Genomic DNA, 11,002 nt, shown 5'->3' on the forward strand with positions numbered 1-11,002 from the left:
TGTTTTTACCCGCGTTTCCCCATTGACTTTGCATGGGGCATTTTTCGCGTCGTTTATTGCGAATTACGTCGGCACGGTAACCCGAAACGGAAAGAAAAGCACAAGCACACCATTCCCGGCCGAGCCGCACGTTTCGATGTATATATTGTGGGGCTTTGGTAAACCGTGCGGCCGGCCGTAGACGTCAAAGTTTCGTGTCTTGATTACGATTAAGTATGTGTTGCGGATTTCAACCTGTGTTTCTGCCATTGCATGGCAGGCACCCAGAATAATTCTGGGTGCCTGCCATGCAATGGCAGAAACACAGGTTGAAATCCGCAACCAATACTTAATTATCGTCGTAGTCAAGACACGAAACTTTGACGTCTATGGCCGGCCGCACGGTTTACCAAAGCCCCGCAATATATACATCGAAACGTGCGGCTCGGCCGGGAATGGTGTGCTTGTGCTTTTCTTTACGTTTCGGGTTACCGTGCCGACGTAATTAGCAATAAACGACGCGAAAAATGCCCCATGCAAAGTCAATGGGGAAACGTGGGTAAAAACAGAAAACGACACGTTACTTTGAAGCCACATTGCTCTGGCATACTGTTACGTAGAAACACGATTTAAACCTCAAACAGCACACGAGGCCATCGACTTTGTCGTGGTTCAGACGGAATTCGAATACGTTGCACGGTTTGCCCGCTATCGCAGTTCAAAGTGTGTTTGGTCTGAGCAAAAATCTCGATTTAGAGTGTCGCACGGCCAGAGAGAGAGCGGGTCAGAGGGACAAGACATTGTGAAGACTGTAGCGAAATTCTCCGAACAAATCGTCATCACGGCCAAAATATTAACTTTACACGCATGGGTTTCGGTAATTTTGTAGCCACACTCGTCCTCTTTCACCCAATGTCACAACCACAGCCCAGATTCATACGGTACGTGAACTACAGCCCTGAAAGCGACAGGTGTACCATCATAATGTGTCATACAACTCCATGTTAAATGCCAGAATGAGTCAGCAATTTTTTCATCACAAACACAATTTCTTAACTCGCTCTCATAACCACGTTTTTTATCGTACCAATACCATGATCGCACACGGCGTACCTCAATGTCTCGGGTCACTCACGGCGAAAACAAAGATCACATTTGACGTTTACTTTTTGCGATAGAGCAATTTGTTCGGACATACGTTCTCTCACTGAGTCAGTGGTTTTAACTTTCAATAGTGTTTGCATTCGCATAGACTAGCTCTAGCCCAGGTGAAATTGATACTTTGTTAATGATTCAAGGTCAAGTTGACCACCTCTCAAACACGCGCACACACGAACGCACATGCACGCACATGCACACATGTGCACGCACACACACACATTGAAAGTCAATGGAGAAAATCGGGGAAACACGTAACTCTGTCATTTCTCGACCGTTTCAGAAGCAGGGCGGCTCGCCGGAACCAGGCCGCCCCCCTGAACGAAACCAAATGGACCCTTACAGCTCAGACATCTTAGCATTAGCATGTTAGCATGATATCATTAGCATGTTAGCATTAGCATGTTAGCATTAGCATGTTAGCATGATAGCATTAGCATGTTAGCATTAGCAGGTTAGCATGTTAGCATATTAGCATTAGCATGTTAGCATTAGCATGCTTATCATGTTAGCATTAGCATGTTAGCATGATAGCATTAGCATGTTAGCATTAGCATGTTAGTATATTAGCATGTTAGCATTAGCATGTTAGCATTAGCATGATCGCATTAGCATGTTAGCATTAGCATGTTAGTATGTTAGCATTAGCATGTTAGCATGTTAGCATGTTAGCATGTTAGCATTAGCATGTTAGCATTAGCATGTTATCATGTTAGCATTAGCATGTTAGCATGTTAGCATTAGCATGTTAGCATGTTAGCATTAGCATGTTAACATTAGCATGTTAGCATATTAGCATGTTATCATGTTAGCATTAGCATGTTAACATTAGCATGTTAGCATGTTAGCATTAGCATGTTAACATTAGCATGTTAGCATTAGCATGTTAACATTAGCATGTTAGCATGTTAGCATTAGCATGTTAGCATGATAGCATTAGCATGTTAGCATTAGCATGTTTGCATGATAGCATTAGCATGTTAGCATGTTAGCATTAGCATGTTAGCATGTTAGCATTAGCATGTTAGCATGTTAGCATGTTAATGATATCATGTTAGCCTTAGCATGTTAGCATTACAATGTTAGCATGCTAGCATGTTAGCATGTTAGTATTAGCATGTTAGCATGTTAGCATTATAATGTTGGTGGCAACGTAATGCGCAATGAACTAAGACAAAATACCTCATTTAAAGTCAATGGGGAGATCTGGCTCACATGTAACCAAATGGACCATTCTGAGGCTAAATGTCATCAAATGGTGGTCCGTGGCTCAAATGCTGCACAGTCTTGGCGAGCTTCAGGCACCCAAAAGAAATTCTTGAAATTTTGTTTCTAGTATGGGAATGTTATCAGAAAAACGGCAAATCTGGTGAATACATCACCTGCCAAGAAATGTCTTCAAGGATGCATTTGTAAAGTTGTCTAGTAACACATTACAAAGGTTGAAAGTTGTGATACCACCTTATACTGGCAACATTTTCATTGTATTACAATGAATTACAATGTATTACATTTCACAGTTGTAAAGTCTCCTGAGAGACTAACAAAAATTGCCATGGCTGACTATATTTCAAGTAATCCTGGCGGGTATTGGGTAAAGTTTTCAACTAGCAATAATCACGTCTCAGTAGAACTTCATTGACTATGAAATTGCCGCTGCGCAAGAGTACTATTGAGAGGTCACATGATTCTATGACTCCTGAATGTGTAGTCTCTAACAGCGTGGTGCCCAGCTGATACTTCTCAGTAGGCCTATAGGCTATTGTCACATATGCAACGGCCAATCGTTAACGCCTTGCACAAGATGAAGATGGTTGTGTTTTGGGTATAGACAAAGGGAGACTTGAACCCACACCCCAAGCAACATTTGAAAGTTGATTAATGGGTTAAATTGACACTCATATATCCATTACCTGCATTGCTGACATATTCAAGAAAGACACATGTGCATCAAACAGCTGTGCTAGATGGAAGATGCCAAATAATAACAAGGCTCTTTGTCTAGGGGTATGATTCTCGCTTTGGGTGCGAGAGGTCCCGGGTTCAAATCCCGGACGAGCCCTACTTTACACTGCACTTCACCATCCCTCGCCTTAGTTCATGTGTTGGAAAGAAATATGTTGTAGCCTGGAAGAAGACAAAATAGAAACTCAGCAACGACTAGCAGACATTGTCAATATTATGCACCATAAAGCTGCAGTTTTCTATGAATTTTAAATGGAAGCCATCAACATGACACTACAAAGTGACACCCAACGTTTGTACCTGTTGCACAAACAATAAAGCTCCGTAGTCGGCAGGACTCGAACCTGCGCGGGGAGACCCCAATGGATTTCTAGTTCTAGCTATGCTCTCCCGTACTGAGGAGTTTCTGCTGTGGTCCAGGTTGGAGGCTAAACAAACCAAATGTGCTGCGTTATATGAAAGGCGCAGCGGTAATCGGTGGTATAAATCTAAAACCGACAAGCCCCCATCCTTTTCACTAATGCAAAAACCCATCAGAGTGTATTCAAGACATGAAACTTATCAATACCTGGGGCATAAATTTAATGTTGCAGGCGACTGGGAAGAGCAAGTCAGAGAACTGTATGATGACTACTCTGTCAGACTGGACTTGATCGACTCCTCCCCCCTCCCTATCCGAATGAAACTGCAGGCAATCAGAGAATTGGCACTCGCCAAAATTCAACATCTATTCTCGACAGTGTTGGGTATAACGGCGTTTAAACAAACGGCGCTACCTAACGTCGTTATTTTTTTCAATAACGGGTAATCTAATTAATTACAATTGTCATCGTTGCAACGCAGTTACCGTTACTGACAATGAAATGTGCTCCGTTATTATGTTAAGTTAAGTGTCCCCAAGCTTTCTGTTACCACGGGCCGGCAGACTCTGTGTGTGTGTGTGTGTGTGTGTGTGTGTGTGTGTGTGTGTGTGTGTGTGTGTGTGCGTGTGTGCAATGGGGCTGCTGCTTCACATGAAGCCCAACACACACCGGCTCCGTCCGCCTCGCGCCGCGTCGCCTGGCGCGCCGATAGAATCAGTTATATTTTCCAGGCGGCGCCGCGCGGCAACGCGCCGCGTCGGACGGAGACGGTGTGTGTTGGGCTTCACACACGGTTAGAATAAAACAAACATAGCAGTCAGTTGTGAAAGCTTGATGCTACACAGACCATGCTAATGCTAAAGCTAATGTTGACAGCCTGACTGCATGCGTGCTAGAGAGAGAGAGAGAGAGAGAGAGAGATGCAGGGGAGGGCCTCTCGTGTGTGTGTGTGTGTGTGTGTGTGTGTGTGTGTGTGTGTGTGTGTGTGTGTGTGTGTGTGTGTGTGTGTGTGTGACTGACCACTGACCAGTTGTCTTAAGTTCTGAGCCAATTTGTGTCTTTAATTAGACAGTATTGTCTACCAGTTGTCTTGTCTGAAGTTGTTGGACTTTTGAGGTCCAAAAAGTTTGAGAGCCACTGGAGTAGGCAATTACACCTGGTTTACTGTTGTGTTGAGGTTCAATAAATATTATATTGAAGTGCAATACATATATTGAAGTTGAAGTTTATTTCTCCCTCATGGCAAAAGGTTATTATGTCTTATGTGTAAGTTGTAACTTGTAAGTACCTGTCTATGCTGTTCTACTCTATGCACCTTGTGAAACCTGCTCCCAAAAACAATCCAAATTCTTAGACATATTACAACTTTTTTTACGCAAATAGTTACTTTTCCTAGTAACTAGTTACTTTTACAATAGAGTAATTCAGTTACTAACTCAGTTACTTTTTTGGAGAAATAACTAGTAACTATAACTAATTACTTTTTTAAAGTAACGCGCCCAACACTGATTCTCGAACATCCATTTGCCACAGAACACCCTTACAGAACTGAATAACAAGGCAGTGCGCTTGGTGAGGGGCTGGCTCTGTCTCAATACTCACTCCACCCGTGCCATACTGTTTCAGCCCATCAGAGATGGTGGTCTGGGTGTACCGAATATTGAATGGGTTTACACCGCCACCAGAACCAGTCACCTTATAAATGTGACCCAGGCCAACAGAATGTGCCTCAAGTCGCCAGAATGAAATGGTCGAAATAAAACCTTTTATTTTTATTTATGTGATTTTCGTTCATTTCATATTAACACAGTTTGAATGTTGAAGAAGGTTTTCGTTCCAACAGATTATTCATTTGGGCAAATGAAATGTATACATTTATCAGTCAAAGATGTGCTTGTTTTATTTGTGAAATCTAACGCAGTTTGGGGGGCGGATAAGTGCTCTCCCAAGATTTGCATGTCTGTTCCGATTGGTCTCAGGAATGTCTTTGTCCTCAGGTTTCACGGTCTGGGCGTCGCCCATAAGTACAGCTGTTTCTGACAGTTGTCACTGTGTTTGTATTGTAAACAGTGTCAGTTATTATTCAACTCGAGATGGCTAGTAACTCTTCTGCAGCGCGTCTGGTCCATGCATTGAATGGAGGAGCAGATGATGGCGTTCTGAATGATTTCATTATGGCTTTTATACACGGCCCTGAGTGTCGGTCGGAGGATGAATCTGATGGAGATGACGACGACGACATAGTTTTTGATCGAGTCAACACCAGCGTGTGTTCTGACAACAACGAGGATGACCAGGACAAGGAGACGGGTGGAAACGCTGCTCCAGGAGGGGTGCATGTAGGCATTGCATCGCTGTTACAGTTACCAGAAGTTGAGAATGTTGCAGTGGACACCGATCGACCAGTAGAACTTGAGAAAATACGAAACTTTAATTGCCGATGCCAAGAAAGAAGAAAGGAGAATTCAGAGCATGAGCCTTTGTCTTGCAGTAAAAAACTTGACCCAGAAATGATTTGCGATACACGGATGGAAATGGCAGCCTTGTCGAAGGATCAGAAAGACATGTTTCTCATGGGAATTATAAAGACGTGCATGAATGACTCATGCAATTCAACGGGAAGCGAAAGATCACCCGATCCACGTACATGGTTAACACCGTCGTGGTTTGCCGTGCTACATTTCTCTTTCTCTATGGGTGAGTTACAGTCTAATCTATGCTATTGATACTTATGTATTGTTACTGTAACATTGTGTGTGTGTGTGTGTGTGTGTGTGTGTGTGTGTGTGTGTGTGTGTGTGTGTGTGTGTGTGTGAATAACGCCAGTATGTATGTCTGGATCACTATGTGGCAGTAGGCGCTGCTCAACTCTGTGCGGACGGAGGATCACTATTTTGCCCTGTTAAATAATACTGCTGTTAGCCCGTAGTAGTAGTAAAACATCCGGTATGGAGAGGATACGGAAGCAGTTTATTCGCATTACAACACTTACAACAAATGCTTGTTACATTTTGTCATTGTAGCTTGTAGTTCAGCTATTTTTTTAATCATGATTTGTAAATGTATGCTAAAAAATCACACCCGTGTGAAGTGAGTACCGTACCAAATGCCACCCTACAATCTTGTAGATCTGCTATTTTTTAAAAATCATTAAAAATGTTTGTGTCTTTACTCTTGTCTTTGCAGGGCAACGTGTTGTTGGTTTGAGCTGCTTCAGGAGGCTGTGGGAAGCTGTCCTCCCTCAGATAACAAGCATCAAACCCAGGACAGATTTGTGTTGGCAATGCCACAAAAACAACTTCCAGCTGCGCCGTGTCAACCTCGACGACGCACAGACAGCAGAAAAACATCAAGAGCAACTCGACCACCTGGCACTTGTTTGGAAAGAGCGAGCGTTGTACCAGGAGATGACAGCTGCCTGTAAGAAAGTCTGTGAGGAAGAAGAGCTGTCTCTGGGCCCCTCCATACCTGCAAGCAAGGAGATCACGATACACTACAGCTTTGACTTTGCACAACAGGTTAGCATAATTCTATCCCATTTTCACATGCGATTTGTTTTTACATTGTTGATTTCCTACTGTGTTAAGCAAAAGTTAAGATGTCAATATTAATGTAATTTCTTTTTTTCTTCTTTTTCAGGTGCACTACCCATCTTCGGCTCTTCAGGTCAGCCAACTGTTTTTTCTCACTGCACGGAAGTGTGGTCTTTTCGGTGTCCACTGTGAAGGGTTGATAAAGCAAGTGAACTACCTGATTGATGAAGGCATGGCATCCTCGAAAGGGAGCAACGCAGTCATCAGCTACCTGCATCATTTTTTCAACAACTATGGAGTTGGAGAACAGATCGTTGACCTTCATTGTGACAATTGTTCTGGACAAAACAAAAACAACTTCATGCTCTGGTATTGTGCATGGCGGACGATTCACAAGCAGCACTTGAAGCTGGGCCTTCATCTTCTGATTGCTGGCCACACGAAGTTCGGTCCTGACTGGTGTTTTGGACGTTTCAAGCAAGTCTTCAGGAAGAGCAGAGTGGACACTTTGGCAGACATTGTGAAGGTTATGGATAAAAACTCTGAGGAGAAGGCGGTGAACCTCTCCCAGCTTGTCGGACATGAAGATGGCACAGTGCTTGTTGAAGGCTTCGACTGGCAGACCCACCTGACTCCCTACTTCCGGAGGCTCCCAAAGATTAAGAGTTACCAACACTTCAGGTTTGCTTCAGATAGGCCTGGAGTGGTGATGGCACAAACACATCGCGACGCAGAAGTGATTGAGTTTCAGTTGCTGAAGAACACTGACATCCTTCCCCCTAAAGATGGTGTTCCGTTGCAGCCCCCACCTGGGCTCGACATGGCCCGGCAGGAATATCTTTTTAAGGAAATCCGTCGTGATGATGCACAAGACACCACGTGCCCCAAACCAACGTCCACAGCACCAAACGATACACACCCCAAACCTGCAACAGCACCAAAAGAAAAAAAGTCCACTGCGCCAAAGAAGAAGAAATTCCGGTGTTAGTTGACACATGCAAAGACAATACGAGACACTTTATTTTTTTGTGTTGCGCTGTGACTGAACAAAGACACTTTATTTTTTGTTGTTGAAAATAGTGCTGCTTGTGAATAGTTTCCACACTTGACACATGCAAAGACAATACGAGACACTTTATTTTTTTGTGTTGCACTGTGACTGAACAAAGACACTTTATTTTTTGTTGTTGAAAATAGTGCTGCTTGTGAATAGTTTCCACACTTGACACATGCAAAGACATTGCCAGCTACTTGTATTTTGTGTTGCCACTGTGACTGAACAAAGACACTTTATTTTTTTGTTGTTGAAAAAGTGCTGCTTGTGAAAAGTTTACACAGAGTAATGTTCACACATTTTTCTTTTTTATTCAACAAAATACCAGCCACTTTATTTTATATAGGCCTATTATTATGTTATTGAAAATAGTGCAACTTTATTGTGCATACTTTTACTGTACCTTTTATTACCATTATTATGGCCACTTTATTGTACATGTTGTATTTTCAAAGTTTGGACAAATAAAAGTTTTTGTTTATGAAAGCCTAAGGTGTAAGATCTCATTCTTCTGCCCTTTGTTTCATGTAACAGCATTGGTGTAAAACTACATATCCATTGAAAACTCTGTTAGCCTACTAGTTACTTTTTAGATTGTATTATTACAAAACATTTCAAGTAAATATTTCTTTACTTTAACTCAAGTACTCATGTACTTGAGTGTCCACTCAACTGTCATTGACAGCTAACCTAGTGGGGGAGTGGTTAGTGGGTGGGGGAGTGATTATGCAAGACATTAGGGGTGTAGCCAAGGATCTATTGTCACACCCATTCCAGAGGTGCAAAAATGTCAGGTTTCTTTGAATGGCTTATTCTCTGCTTTGGGGTATCTGTTTAAACAAGTTTTAGATGGTCATATCTCCTTCAATTTCATTGAATGATACATCATATGAAAGCTTACATTCTGTACTTTAATAATCTGTAACAATCTGTAATTTGTAAAAATCGAGTTGAGGCATTTTTCGCTGGAGTTGGTCACAAATATGCTCAACAGCGACGACCCCACAGTCAGGGAAATGGCTCGTGAGTCACTCATTCAACACATGCAGCGACGTAAAGTACCACCCGCGCTGGAGAATGAGACGCAGTTCCTTGGATTCAAGACTAAGGCGAATGGTAAATTGGACATTAAAGCCGCTGGATTCGGTGTGCGGTCCGATGGATCTTAATGATCTATGCCAGCGATCAGGATTACAGTTGAAGTGGGTGGCGCCTGATACAACAACTGCTGCGCTGAACAACAGCATCATCATAGATCCGCGTGTCCGTGCATGTGCGACCTACGAGCAGGACGGTGCGCACCATGAGCTGTCAATCACATCCGCGACCGCAAGAGCCACCATTCTAGGAATGAAGCGATCAGAAAGTGCACAACACTGGACCAGTCTGAGGCTGCAGGGAAAACTGGCTCTCCTTCCCTTTGCAAACCACTCATTATCACACTTGACTCTATACTGTCAAATAACACCATAGGCGAGGACATTCTCATTTTCACTATTAAAGCCCGTTTACAGGTGTTGCCGACCAAGTTCAACTTGGCAACCTGGTACCCATCAGCACACGACCCACACTGCATCCTACATCCAGTACCAACCTGGTACCCATCAGCACACGACCCACACTGCATCCTACATCCAGTACCACATGACAAAGAAACAGTCGCACACATCTTAAATGGTTGCAGCCACTATAAAGGACTGTATACATTGCCAGACATGACCGTCTGGTGGACCTGGTCTCAGACAAGATCAGAGGAGTACAGGACAGGACAACAAGAATGTATAAAATGTAAAAAAATAGACTGGTTTGATCACAATGACACACATGTCAATTCACTACAAAATATTGTGTTCATCAATGAAATTAGAAAAACTGTCACTATATTTGAAATAGGCTGCCCATTTGATTTGTATATGGACACTTGTTTTACATCCAAACTTATGAAATATCAGCTTCTGGTGGAACGTATTATGGCCTTGGAATATAACTGTCAACTTATTGTCCTTGTATTTGGAAGTCTGGGCCATGTCCATAAACTTGTGCTCAGGGGTCTGCAATTGGGTGGATTGCTAAAAACAAATGCAAAAAAGCTGGCTAAAGACTGTTCTGTCTCAAGGTTCAAGGTTCAAGGTTGTTTATTAGTGTCCCCGAAGGGCAAAAGGTTTTACAGCAGGTCATAAGGCTTGAAACACATATAAATACATCAGTCAGACCAAAGTTATTGCTGCTGGTCGCAAGCGTGCGCTGCGCCCGGGCCTACTTGCATCTTCAAAGAAAAGAGATAGGGGGGGTGGGGGAGGCATAGAATGGGTGAGGGGTATTGACAGAGAGGAAGGGGGGGGGGGTGGATGGAGACATCATATCACATACAGTTGCATTGTGTAGGCACGGAAACTTGGGTGGGGGTGGGGGGTTTGATTAGGGTCTGAGGACAAAAAAAACACTGTACTTCACACAACGCTTCAGGTCATCACATCACATTACAAGTAAGATGATAATACTCGACTGTGCAGGCATGGAAGCACTGTCTGAACACAGGAAAAAACTTGTTCACACCCGGCAGGGGGGGGGGGGGGGGAGTGATGCGCAGCATCAGGGGGGTGGGGGGGAGGGGGGGGGGTATGGGTGAAAGGCGGCGTGTGGTGCAGGGTGTGTGTGTGTGGAGTTCATAGTCTGTGTAGAGTTCATTGTTTCTGTTAGCGTATCCTGGCTCCACTCGTATCTGGGGCCACAGGGTCACGTTGTCTCAGAGTCCAGATAGTAAAAGGAATAACAGCATCGCTGTGCAGACATTGCGGCCTTGGGTCTCAGCTACTATGGGCAGTCTGTCTGTCTGGAGAAGGCGTTGTTTCATTTATCCCTAGGTGGCTTAAAAAACCCAAAACAAACATCCTGTCTAGTAGTGTCATGTAATAGTATGTCAACAATGTGCTATATATATTTATTTTCTA

This window comes from Protomyctophum parallelum, assembly GCF_964188405.1.
Source record: "Protomyctophum parallelum genome assembly, chromosome: 12".
Lineage (NCBI taxonomy): Eukaryota > Metazoa > Chordata > Actinopteri > Myctophiformes > Myctophidae > Protomyctophum > Protomyctophum parallelum.